Consider the following 13,506-nt stretch of genomic DNA (forward strand, 5'->3'; position numbering starts at 1 on the left):
AGGTCAGCCTCTGAGCATAGACTCCAATCCCAGCACTGCTGTTTAGGGTATGACCCACAGAGTGTGGTCTGAGAGCAGATGCTCAGAAAAGAAGGTGGGAAGAAAAATACTTGGCAACTTTTATTTAAAATGAACACAAGGGTACCAGTGAGTCAACAGTTTTACTTCTAGGTATATACCCAACAGAAATACATCCATATGTGTGCTGAAAAACAACTAGAATGTCCAAAGCAGTGGGAACTACCCCAGTGTTCATCAGCAGTAGACACTGCGCAGGAGAGAGTTCTGTGCAGCAACGGGGACCTGCAGGAATATTCGTGAATCTCACAGCCATGTGGGGAAGGAGCCAGACGCAGTATCATGTACAAGGTAAGACTCCGTGCATGTAAAGGTCAGAAGCAGGCAGAGCTGAGGGAGCTGGTAGCAGTCAGGATGGCTGGCGGGCTCCCTTTGGGGTCAGATGGAAGGAAACACAGGGATGCTTCTGGGAGTGGGTCATTGTCCGTGTCTTGAGCGCAGAGCTGGTGGTGCAGGTGTGAAAGTTGACGACATGACTTTCCCTATGTAAATTATTTTCCAGTAAGAAGTTTAAAAATTGGGAAGGGGTGGTTAGAGATAGATTTGTTTAGTTTCAGGGGACTGAGTTCATTTTGAGCCCGAAAAGGATTCTTTCAGAAAAATCCTTACCATCTTACTCATGACCAACAATGGGAAGAGATGGATGTCAGTAACATGAGCCAAGAGAAACTTAGGTACCTCCGAGGAAGCTTTGTCCACAAAATGGGTACTTGTAGAAACAGGTAAATGACGCTTCATCTGTGGGCTGTACTTTGGGGTTTTCAAAGCGTTTTCACATTTATACACTCTTCATGCATTGAATATGAAACAATTATTTTGACGAATGGCACTGCTAAAGGAGGAGACCAACTTTAGGAAAGCCCTTGATAAAACAGTTCAGAGGTGGAAGGTGATATCCTGGTTTAGAAGGTGACAGTGAAGCAAAGAGGCATCCTACTGCTCTACATAAGAAATGCAGGGAGACTTCAGGTGGGACTGGGACAGAGGAGAGGAAAGGAGGTGGGGTGGGCAGTGCCAGGCAAGAGGGCAGGAGGCTGATTCTTCACAAGAGTCCATAACCCTTATACGACTTACTGTGTCCTGGGCGTGTCATAAGTGGTGCACGTGCATGCACACACACACACACACATCATGAAGTTTCTAATCCTCACTCTGTAGGGAAGTGATATGAGGTCATTTGTTCTAGGCCACATGCCCAGTAAGTGGCAATGCTGGGATCTGAGCCTCCACGGGCCCCCTCCCAGTGCCTGAGCTATTAACCACTAGGCTACGTTGCCTCTCTGTGTCTTTGAAAACAGTCTAATATGCTATATGTGGTTGTTTGTGATTGACCGAGTAAACCTCCTCTTCCCCGGCCCCCATTTTCAGTAAATTTCACGCGTAAATGTCTCCTGGGAGCCTTTAGGGAGGTGCTGAGTTGCACGTGGGGATCAGCACTGAGCAGACGCCAAAACAGCCACGGGAGTGAGATACAAATGAGCAGGAGAGGCCAGCAGGGGCAGAGGGTGGCCCTGAGTGCAGCCGTCCCCAGGGAGTCACAGAAATCTTGGGGGAAAATATTGGATTTCCTGTTCACAAGGGATTGAAGTCCTAGCCAATTTAATTTAAATTTCAAAGAACAGTGTCTAACTGCAGCTGGCATCTGGGTTATACACACAGCAACTGTGAGAGGTGGGGAGAAAGGCTCTGTGAGCCCCATTTCACAGAATAAATTAGCCCCAGACAGAGTCAGAAACCCAGCCAAGGTCACACATGGGGTTGGCACTGAGGGATTTGAACCACTTCAGTTAAGAACAACTGGGGAGTATCTCAGTTCAGTTTAGTTCAGTCGCTCAGTCGTGTCTGACTCTTTGCGACCCCATGGACTGCAGCATGCTAGGCCTCCCTGTCCATCACCAACTCCCAGAATTTACTCAAACACATGTCCATTGAGTCGGTGATGCTATCCAACCATCTCATCCTCTGTCGTCCCCTTCTCCTCCTGCCTTCAATCTTTCCCAGCATCAGGGTCTTTTCCAGTGAGTCAGTTCTTCGCATGAGGAAGCCAAAGTATTTGAGTTTCAGCTTCAGCATCAGTCCTTCCAATGAATATTCAGGACTGATTTCCTTTAGGATGGACTGGTTGGATTTCCTTGGGGAAGAACTGCGCCTTGAAAATATAGTTCCTGTCACCTGGGTCCCCAGGCTGCCCCGCTCCTGCCCTTTCCAAGGCTGGGAAAGGTCATTCAGGCCTTTCTCTTCATCTGTGAGCTGCCTGCATCCTTCTGATAAACTACCTTCTTTGGCCTAAGTAAGCCAAGAGTTTTTCCTTAGCTTGCCATGACTTACCAGGTGGATATGAGGCCTGTGCCTGCCTCACCTGGCCCTGGGCATGCAGCCCCACCCCTCTCCTGGAGGAGCTCCTTGTCAGGAGGGGAGCCTCAGCTGAGCCCCTCAATGACCATCATCCTCACAAGCTGGGATGGGAGCAGTGGAGGCTGAGGGAGAATGAAAAGGTCCTTCATTTGCAGTGATGGACTCAGATCTATAAATAGTCGTCAGAAATAAAGCAGAGAAAGAGAGAAGTCATTTGTGGGCTCACATTTAATTCAAAGGTGTTCTTTTTCTTCCTCTGAAATAAGCTGTGAGATTCTTTTCAAACCGAAGAAACCGAAAACCATCTTGAATTACCAAAGAAGCTCCTCAGCCCCCTCGAGGCCTCTCGGGTAGGGAGTCACATCTTAAGAGGCCCTCATCCAGGGGGCGTGTGCAGGCTGCCTGGGTGTGGAAGAGGGAGCTGAGCACTGGGCCCCTTCCCTGCCTCTCCCTCCAACAAGGCACCCCAAACTAACCAGCACTGGCAGCCAGAGGGGAGAAATTCATTAGCAGATCTGGTTTTGCATAATTTAGTGGTTGGCATTAGCAAATTAAGTCTGCTTGGCTTCCCTCGTTGTAATGGCCTTTAGAGGAAACGTGGGGAAAATACCCGCTCATAATCCCAGCAGTTTTCTGGAGCTGATAATTAATAACAACAATAAACTGTTAGTAAGACGTTGCAGTTTCCCCTTCGCAGGCTTTCATGCTTGCTGCTCGCAACTGTAGCAAAGGAAAACAAGTCTGGATTATTGTCCGTTTGATGACCAAGAAACTGAGATGGGGGTGGGGTGGGGTTCAGCTGGGGAGGGAGCCCTCCTCTCTGCTGCCTGGGGCGTGTTAACGGGCGAGTGACGTCAAGAATACTGGGGTTCAGGCAGGACCGACAGCTGAGGCCCTGCTCCACCCACAACCTTCTCAGTGGGAACCTTATTCCTCACTTAGCTACAGCAAATCCTATTAACATCAACAATAATAAAGCCAATATTTGTGGATTACTTCTCGGCACCAAACTATTTACTTCACTATCTTCTCATTAAACCACAACCACCCATGAAGTGGTCACTGACATCAGCATCAATTCACTGGTGAGGAAATGAAATCTCACAGAGGTGTAACAGATACAAACAACTGAATTGACTTCCTGGCCCTCAGTGAGTCTCCTTCTCCAGTTTCCTTCTCTAGCCAATGGCTTTGCCTATGTCATGTTGTCCTGCCCTCTCGGCAACCTGATTGGGCTAGGAATGGGCTACTGACACGAGCTTGGCCAATCAAAGCCCCTTTCTTGGATTTGACAGGCTGGAAGTAAGGCAAGGGAGTGGTCCCCCTCTGGTGATGGCTGGAGCTGTGGCAGCCTTGTATTTCCTGTGGCTGGGGGTTGACGGGCCCCCTCCTCACCCTAGAGGAGCAATTGGAGATTTGTTCCCTATGGATTAATACTTCAAGATGAGAATAGCAGGAAAATTGGGAGAGGAGTCTGGGCCCTGCTCTGATAGAAGATAAGAGACCACATATTTCTCTTTCTCAAAGTCAGAAGACCTCCCTGACTACACATGTGGAGAAATGAATGTTCCCTGATGGTCAAAAGGCAAGTGATGATGACTACCCATAGGCCTCTTCAGAAGAATCCATGTTGGCTAAGAGATGCACCTACACATATGGGAAGATCGAGATATTCCAAATATGGACTCTGAACCAGGCAAATCAAAATAATTGGCCAAAGGAAACCCCAAAGAAAGTGATTTAAACCTCCATGAGGGCCCAGCTCTCTCTGAGTCTGCCTGTATGTCTATCCAGAGGTGCTGTACTCTTTTTTGTCCTAATAAATACTTTGTTTCACTCCTTTTTGTCTTTGTGGGAATTCTTTTCCTCAAAGCCAAAGAGCCAAGGCCTGATCACTGACCACTGGTCTAGTACCAGCATATGATGCTCTCACCACTGTGGCCTGGACTCAGCCTCTGGCCAGGAATCGAAACCCTGCTTCAGGCCGCTGCTGGCCGAGGCCATCTGAGGTCACTCCCGTGTGGAGGAAGTCGGGAAGACAGATGTAGCAACAGGGCAGGGCCGGGTGGGCCGCACCCTGTAGTATTTGAGTCTTTTATTCTAGTTGTCCCTGAGGCGCATGAGTGGTGAGAAGCCCCAGTAGCTTCCAACAAACCCCCTTCTTCTGGAGCTTGTTGGATTCAGGTTTCTCTCTCTTGAAACCACAGTCCTCAGCGTGGTTCCCCCAGGAAGTGTGTATGTGACAGGGACTGGAGTCTCTTTCCATCTGCACCAGTGACCAGGGCCTCCTGGGCCTCTCCCTTCGAGACATGTCTGGGGGGATGGGGACAGCCCTGATGGGCCACTAGTTCTTGCTGTCAACCCCCTCCTCGGCAGCAGGGCCCGTAGGTCCCCCTGCCTGCAAAAGAGCCCCAGGGAAGGACAAGTGAGCGGAGGCTGCATCCTCAGCTGAAGCCCCAGACCACTGCACTAGGGGGAAATGCTCAGGTGACTGGCGGGGCTGGCCCTGTTGAAACTGTTCACCTCAGATTAGGATTTGGACCTCGCCAAAACCTAAGCCAAAGCCTCAGTCTTCCAAATGAGATCACATAGCTGGTTTCAGGACCTAATGATGCTCAGGTTCTTGATATCTTGTTGTAGAAAGAATTCAATGAGAGACAAAGTGATAGGTAAGAAGTGGATTTATTTAGAGAGAAACACTCCACAGACAGAGTGTGGGCCATCTTGTAAGGTGAAAGGCCCTTAAATATGGTGTGCTTAGTTTTCATGGGCTGAGTAATTTCATAGGCTAATGAGTGGAAGGGTTATTCCAACTATTTTGAGGAAGAGACAGAGATGTCCAGGAATGGGGGCACTTTCCACTTTTGGGTTTTGATGGTTGGCCTTGGAACTGTCATGTCGTCTGTGGGTGTATCACTTAGCTTGCTGTTGTGTCACGGTGAGAGTATACTGAGGCTTAAGGCCTAGTGGAAGTCAACTCATCTACCATCTTAGATGTATTTAAAGATTGTACCCTGCCCCATTCCCTCCTGTTTCACTTTGGGGCTTTGAGATTTTGAGAGGAAGGTGGCCACAGCCATCTTGGGGTGAGGGGTGGGGGAGGTGAAGATGTCTACGAACCAGCCTCTGGCCATTGCTCCGGGCCCAAGCCTGTGTTGTCTGTGAAAGCCCCTGGGGGCTCTCACTCCACAGCTTGGAGGGTCCCCAGCCTTCCTCGTCTACTCATGGGCCTCCCTGAATGGTATGAAGCTGGCAAGTGCTTTCCAAGGCTTGCTCTCTCTCCTCATCCCCCAAGTCTTTTGTGAAAAGAGGACCTGGGGCTCCTGCTGGACTGAAGAATTCCCCTTTTGGCCTCCTGAGTCGGCAAGCCAGAACATGGGGGCTGTGCTTAGATTGCTCAAACCGTAGCTCTGCCACCCACTGGTCTTGTGCCCTATAGGGATGCCCTTTGACCTCTCCATGCCTCAGGTTGTAAAATTTGTAACAACATGGAGGACAAGGACAAAGTGAGTACCTGCCTTAAGGAATGAGTATTAGGACTCAAAGATATTGTAAATAAAGTGTTGTTTAGCCCCTAAGTCATGTCCAACTCTTTTGAGACCCCATAAACTGTAGCCTGCCAGGCTTCTCTGTCCATGGAATTCTCTAGGCAAGAATACTGAATGGAATGGGTTGCCATTTCCTTCTCCAGGGGATCTTCTCAATCCAGGGATCAAACCCGGGTGTCCTGCATTTCAGGAAGATTCTATACCTCTGAGCCACTGATGGGGGTTTAGTTGCTAAGTTGTGTCTGACTCTCTTGCAACCCCATGGACTGTAGTCCTCTGGGTTCCTTTGTCCATGGGATTTCCCAGGCAAGAATACTGGAGTGGGTTGCCATTTTCTTCGCTAGGGGATCTTCCTGATCCAACCCATGTCTCCTGCATCACAGGAAGATTCTTTACTGATTGAGCCACTGGGAAGTTCCCAAATAAACTGTATTTACAAGTAAAACAGTGAATTCAATCAATGTTGATTAGTAAAGATGGGGAAACTGAGATAAAGAAAGGGAAAGCATTTCTTTTTTTTTTTCTAAGTAAATTTATTTATTTATTTATTTTACTTTCACTTTTCTTCTTTCTGAGTTATAAATTTTTATTTATTTTTTAACTTTACAATATTGTATTGGTTTTGCCATATATCAAAATGAATCCACCACAGGTATACATGTGTTCCCCATCCTGAACCCTCCTCCCTCCTCCCTCCCTATACCATCCCTCTGGGTCATCCCAGTGCACCAGCCCCAAACATCCAGATCATGCATCGAACCTGGACTGGCGACTCATTTCATATATGATATTATGCATGTTTCAATGCCATTCTCCCAGGGAAAGCATTCCATTCAAGATTTCATCGCAGCCAGGACAGACTGGGACCAGAAATCAGGCACATCTGGCCAGTGGTTATATCCTAGAAAGACCCAGAGAGAGTACACTCACCCTTCATGCCCAGTCCCATGGCCAAAGGTCTGCAGATGTGATGCCTCTGAGAAATGGAATATTTCCTGACATATCAGTAAACAAAGGATGTCACAGTCATCAGCAATTTCAGCCACCACCAACAGTGAGCTGGTGGGTCCAAAGGAACTTAGGAAGGAAGCAAATACCTGACGTCTAGCAGCCACCAGGCTGTAGCCACTCCCTATGGTGATCTCAGAGGAAATTCGGGATGTGAAGTCATAGGATACTGGACCCAGATAGCTGAGGTGCATAGCAAAGGAATGATTTCAGTAAGCCCAGATTTGCATCTTTCCATGTGTAGAAAATTGTTAAATTCCTTGAGATATCTAGTTTTCTTTAATTAACTTTAATTAGATATCTCAGTTCAGTTCAGTCGCTCAGTCGTGTCTGACTCTTTGCGACCCCATGAATCGCAGCACGCCAGGCCTCCCTGTCCATCACCAACGCCCGGAGTTCACTCAGACTCATGTCCATCGCGTCAGTGATGCCATCTAGCCATCTCATCCTCTGTTGTCCCCTTCTCCTCCTGCCCCCAATCCCTCCCAACATCAGGGTCTTTTCCAATGAGTCAAATCTTCGCATGAGGTGGCCAAAGTACTGGAGTTTCAGCTTCAGCATCATTCCTTCCAAAGAAATCCCAGGGCTCATCTCCTTCAGAATGGACTGGTTGGATCTCCTTGCAGTCCAAGGGACTCTCAAGAGTCTTCTCCAACACCACAGTTCAAAAGCATCAATTCTTTGGCGCTCAGCCTTCTTCACAGTCCAACTCTCACATCCACACATGACCACAGGAAAAACCATAGCCTTGACTAGACAGACCTTTGTTGGCAAAGTAATGTCTCTGCTTTTCAATATGCTATCTAGGTTGGTCATAACTTTTCTTCCAAGGAGTAAGTGTCTTCTAATTTCATGGCTGCAATCACCATCTGCAGTGATTTTGGAGCCCCAAAAAATAAAGTCTGACACTGTTTCCACTGTTTCCCCATCTATTTGTCACGAAGTGATGGGACCAGGATGCCATGATCTTCATTTTCTGAATGTTGAGCATTAAGCCAACTTTTTCACTCTCCACTTTCACCTTCATCAAGAGGCTTTTTAGTTCCTCTTCATTTTCTGCCATAAGGGTGGTGTCATCTGCATACCTGAGGTTATTGATATTTCTCCCGGCAGTCTTGATTCCAGCTTGTGCTTCTTCCAATCCAGCGTTTCTCATGACGTACTCTGCATATAAGTTAAATAAGCAGGGTGACAATATACAGCCTTGACGGACTCCTTTTCCTATTTGGAACCAGTCTGTTGTTCCATGTCCAGTTCTAACTGTTGCTTCCTGACCTGCATACAGATTTCTCAAGAGGCAGGTCAGGTGGTCTGGTATTCCCATCTCTTGAAGAATTTTCCACAGTTTATTGTGATCCACACAGTCAAAGGCTTTGGCATAGTCAATAAAGCAGAAATGGATGTTTTTCTGGAACTCTCTTGCTTTTTCCATGATCCAGCAAATGTTGGCAATTTGATCTGTGGTTCCTCTGCCTTTTCTAAAACCAGCTTGCACAACTGGAAGTTCACGGTACACGTATTGCTGAATCCTGGCTTGGAGAATTTTGAGCATTACTTTACTAGCATGTGAGATGAGTGCAATTGTGTGGTAGTTTGAGCATTCTTTGACATTGCCTTTCTTTGGGATTGGAATGAAAACTGACCTTTTCCAGTCCTGTGGCCACCGCTGAGTTTTCCAAATTTGCTGGCATATTGAGTGTAGCACTTTCACAGCATCATCTTTCAGGATTTGAAATAGCTCAACTGGAATTCCATCACCTCCACTAGCTTTGTTCCTAGTGATGCTTTCCAAGGCCCACTTGACTTCACATTCCAGGATGTCTGGCTCTAGGTGAGTGATCACACCATCATGATTATCTGGGTCGTGAAGATCTTTTTTGTACAGTTCTTCTGTGTATTATTGCCACCTCTTCTCAATATCTTCTGCTTCTGTTAGGTCCATACCATTTTTGTCCTTTATCGAGCCCATCTTTGCATGAAATGTTCCCTTGGTATCTCTAATTTTCTTGAAGAGATCTTTAGTCTTTCCCATTCTGTTGTTTTCCTCTATTTCTTTGCATCGATCGTTGAGGAAGTCTTTCTTATCTCTTCTTGCTATTCTTTGGAACTAGTTAGCTTTAATTAATTAATCTTTTGTTTCTACTACTTGCCTTTTGTTGCAAAACTTCCTTATAACCTGGCTGCACAACTAGCCTTCTCAGAGCAGTTCTCTCAGGGTTTTTGGAGATGCTGCTTCCTGGGCTTGAAGTCCTAGAAACTTCCACTGAATAAAATATAACTCAACTTTTAGGTTGTGCATATATTTTTATAATTGACACCACCAACCAGAGGTCTTATGTTTGTCAACTGCCATGGGAACATAAAGACACTGGATAGGGGGTGATGAGCTTCTGAGGATTAGAGTTTTTAAGTGACGGAATCTATCCTAGTGAGCCAGGCAGAGATTGGTGATTTATTGGCATTTCAGAAAAAGCTGTCAACCACCCCAGTCAGCAACTCCCTTGCAGGCACAGTGCCAGGAGCCCCCTCTCCTACTCCTTCTCCCCCCAGTGCTGGGGTATGGGCAGCAGCGCCAGGCACCCAGCAGATGCTGGTCACCTTGCTGCCCAGAGATGAGCATGGGGGCTCAGACTTCTGTGCTGAGGGGCTAGTGGTGTATATGCCTTCCATCCCCACAAACATCTGGTGAGGTTGCCTGTGCAAGCCAATTTCCCTGAGTAGGGCAGGGTAGGGCCCTTGCAAGCAGAGACTGTCTCATGCCCTGGGCTGTATGGAGAGAACAAGGAGTTAGCTGGGATGCTAAGCTACTGATACAGGGGAGGCTTGAGAAGCTTGGAAAAGGAAAACCTCTCCTTTTTATCTTCTATCTCAGACAGCTGTTTGCATTTTTTTTTTTTTTGGAAAAGGTCAGTTTTCATTCCAATCCCAAAGAAAGGCAATGCCAAAGAATGCTCAAACTACCGCACAATTGCACTCATCTCACACACTAGTAAAGTAATGCTCAAAATTCTCCAAGCCAGGATTCAGCAATACGTGAACCGTGAACTTCCAGTTGTTCAAGCTGGCTTTAGAAAAGGTATAGGAACCAGAGATCAAATTGCGAACATCTGCTGGATCATGGAAAAAGCAAGAGAGTTCCAGAAAAACATCTATTTCTGCTTTATTGACTATGCCAAAGCCTTTGACTGTGTGGATCACAATAAACTGTGGAAAATTCTTCAAGAGATGGGAATACCAGACCACCTGACCTGCCTCTTGAGAAATCTGTATGCAGGTCAGGAAGCAACAGTTAGAACTGGACATGGCTTTTCTGGTAAGCGGCCTGAGGTGACCCCTAAAAATGGTGCGCTATTCACTTGACCCAGAAAACCCCACAAAATCATGCAAATCAAGAGGTTCAAATCTTCGTGTTCACTTTAAGAACACTCGTGAAACTGCCCAGGCCATGAAGGGTATGCATATCCGAAAAGCCACCAAGTATCTGAAGGATGTCACTTTAAAGAAACAATGTGTGCCATTCCGTCGTTACAATGGTGGAGTTGGTAGGTGTGCACAGGCTAAACAGTGGGGCTGGACGCAGGGTCGGCGGCCCAAAAAAAAGTGCTGAATTTTTACTACACATGCTCAAAAATGCAGAGAGTAACGCTGAACTTAAGGGCTTAGATGTAGATTCTCTGGTCATTGAGCACATCCAAGTGAACAAAGCCCCCAAGATGCGGCGCAGGACTTACAGAGCTCACGGTCGGATCAACCCACACATGAGCTCTCCATGCCACATTGAGATGATCCTTACTGAAAAAGAACAGATTGTTCCTAAACCAGAAGAGGAGGTTGCACAGAAGAAAAAGATATCCCAGAAGAAACTGAAGAAACAAAAACTTATGGCCCAGGAATAAATGCCGCAAAAAATAAATGCAAATAAAAGTGTTGGTTGTCTTAATTAGTAAATGTATTTCACGTGTTAGCACAAAAAAAAAAAAAAAAAAAAGAACTGTACATGGAACAACAGACTGGTTCCAAATAGGAAAAGGAGTACGTCAAAGCTGTATATTGTCACCCTGCTTATTTAACTTATATGCAGAGTACGTCATGAGAAACAATGGGCTGGAAGAAGCACAAGCTGGAATCAAGACTGCCGGGAGAAATATCAATAACCTCAGGTATGCAGATGACACCACCCTTATGGCAGAAAGTGAAGAGGAATTAAAAAGCCTCTTGATGAAGGTGAAAGTGGAGAGTGAAAAAGTTGGCTTAACGCTCAACATTCAGAAAACGAAGATCATGGCATCCAGTCCCATCACTTCATGGCAAATAGATGGGGAAACAGTGTCAGATTTTATTTTTTGGGGCTCCAAAATCACTGCAGATGGTGATTGCAGCCATGAAATTAAAAGACACTTACTCCTTGGAAGAAAAGTTATGACCAACCTAGATAGCATATTGAAAAGCAGAGACATTACTTTGCCAACAAAGGTCTGTCTAGTCAAGGCTATGGTTTTTCCAGTGGTCATGTATGGCTGTGAGAGTTGGACTGTGAAGAAGGCTGAGCGCCAAAGAATTGATGCTTTTGAACTGTGGTGTTGGAGAAGACTCTTGAGAGTCCCTTGGATTGCAAGGAGATCCAACCAGTCCATTCTGAAGGAGATGAGCCCTGGGATTTCTTTGGAAGGAATGATGCTAAAGCTGAAACTCCAGTACTTTGGCCACCTCATGCGAAGATTTGAGTCATTGGAAAAGGCCCTGATGTTGGGAGGGATTGGGGGCAGGAGAAGAAGGGGACGACAGAGGATGAGATGGCTGGATGGCATCACTGACTCTATGGACGTGAGTCTGAGTGAACTCCGGGCATTGGTGATGGACAGGGAGGCCTGGCGTGCTGCAATTCATGGGGTCGCAAAGAGTCAGACACGACTGAGTGACTGAACTGAACTGAACTGAAGCTACTGATACAGGAGGGGCTTGAGAAGCTTGGAAAAGGAAAACCTCTCCTTTTCATCTTCTATCTCAGTGAGCTGTTTGCATTTTTTTTTTAACCAGGACATTTGATTACTTTTATAATAATTAAGAAAATATGAATCAATTAAGAAAATTAACAGTAAACTGAGAAGATGTCTTGAAGGAGAAATAAAAGGATAGGGATGTGAGCAGATACAACAGGGGCAGGTTCCCAGAGCCCTGCCAGGTCTCCGGAGGGGAGCTGGACCAGGGTCCAGGCACACTAGGAGGCCAGGGTGGGGTCATAGGAGAGCGCTGGAGGAGGGCCTGCCCAAGTGGGCCAGCATCCTCATGATTCACAAAACACTGAGGTCCCACGTGTCACTGACCTATGCCTGCCAAGTGGGCAGAACAAGTATTGTTGCAGGGAAGAGCCAATTCTGACTCTGTCTTGGAACTGTTTCTTGCTTTTGAAAATATATTTATACGTAATGGCCTGCCTCAGAGAACCTGCATGACTGTTAACAAAAGTTAACAGTCACTCACCTTTCTTCAGCTCCCAGGGAGATAATATGACCCTGTCCATCAGTGCTGCAGGAAAGGAGTTTGTAAACTTGGGATCAAGGAAAAGGAAGCTGAGAAAGTTGTTCCTTGATCTCTCAGCAAGTCAGGATCCTGAAGAAGAGAATCCCCTTCCAACAACACAAGAGAAGACTCTACATATGGACATCACCATAGTCAATACTGAAGTCAGATTGATTGTATCTACAGCCAAAGATGGAGAAGCTCTATACAGTCAGCCAAAACAAGATCAGGAGCTGACTGTAGCTCAGATCATTAAATTGAATAAAGTAGGGAAAACCACTAGACCATTCAGGTATGATCTAAATCAAATCCCTTACGACTATACAGTGGAAACGACAAATAGATTCAAGGGATTAGGTCTGATAGAGTGCCTGAAGAACTATGGACAGAGGTTCATGATATTGTACAGGAGGCAGTGATCAAGGCCATCCCGAAGAAATGCAAAAAGGCAAAATTGTTGTCTGAGGAGGGCTTACAAATAGCTGTGAAAAGAAGAGAAGCGAAAAGCAAAGGAGAAAAGGAAAGATATACCCATTTGAATGCAGAGTTCCAAAGAATAACAAGGAGAGATGAGAAAGCCTTCCTCAGTGATCAATGCAAAGAAATAGAGGAAAACAATAGAATGGGAAAGGCTAGAGATCTCTTCAAGAAAATTAGAGATACCAAGGGAAGTTTTCATGCAAAGAAGGGCACAATAAAGGACTGAAATGGTATGGACCTAACAGAAGCAGAAGATATTAAGAAGAGGTGGTAACAATACACAGAAGAACTATACAAAAAAGATCTTCATGACTTAGATAATCACGATGATGTGATCACTCACCTAGAGCCAGACTTCCTGGAATGTGAAGTCAAGTGAGTCTTAGGAAGCACCACTACGAACAAAGCTAGTTGAGGTGATGGAATTCCACTTGAGCTATTTCAAATTGTAAAAAATGATGCTGTGAAAGCGCTGCAACCAATATGCCAGCAAATTTGGAAAACTCAGCAGTGGCCA

General features: G+C 46.1%; 1 long non-coding RNA gene and 1 pseudogene across 1 annotated transcript; one reads left to right on the forward strand and one right to left on the reverse strand.

The window, feature by feature from the left end:
• Positions 1 to 2,566: 2,566 nt before the first annotated feature.
• On the reverse strand, positions 2,567 to 3,601 carry LOC132342797 (uncharacterized). The gene is made up of 3 exons (XR_009491290.1): positions 3,501 to 3,601; positions 2,910 to 3,072; positions 2,567 to 2,835 (listed from the first exon to the last, which is right to left on the reverse strand). It is a non-coding gene; the product is annotated as an uncharacterized lncRNA (long non-coding RNA).
• Positions 3,602 to 10,304: 6,703 nt separating this feature from the next.
• LOC789587 (large ribosomal subunit protein uL22-like) lies at positions 10,305 to 10,886 on the forward strand (annotated as a pseudogene).
• The last annotated feature ends 2,620 nt before the right edge of the window (positions 10,887 to 13,506 follow it).

Source organism: Bos taurus, chromosome 18, assembly GCF_002263795.3.
Source record: "Bos taurus isolate L1 Dominette 01449 registration number 42190680 breed Hereford chromosome 18, ARS-UCD2.0, whole genome shotgun sequence".
In the NCBI taxonomy this organism is placed as follows: Eukaryota; Metazoa; Chordata; class Mammalia; order Artiodactyla; family Bovidae; genus Bos; species Bos taurus.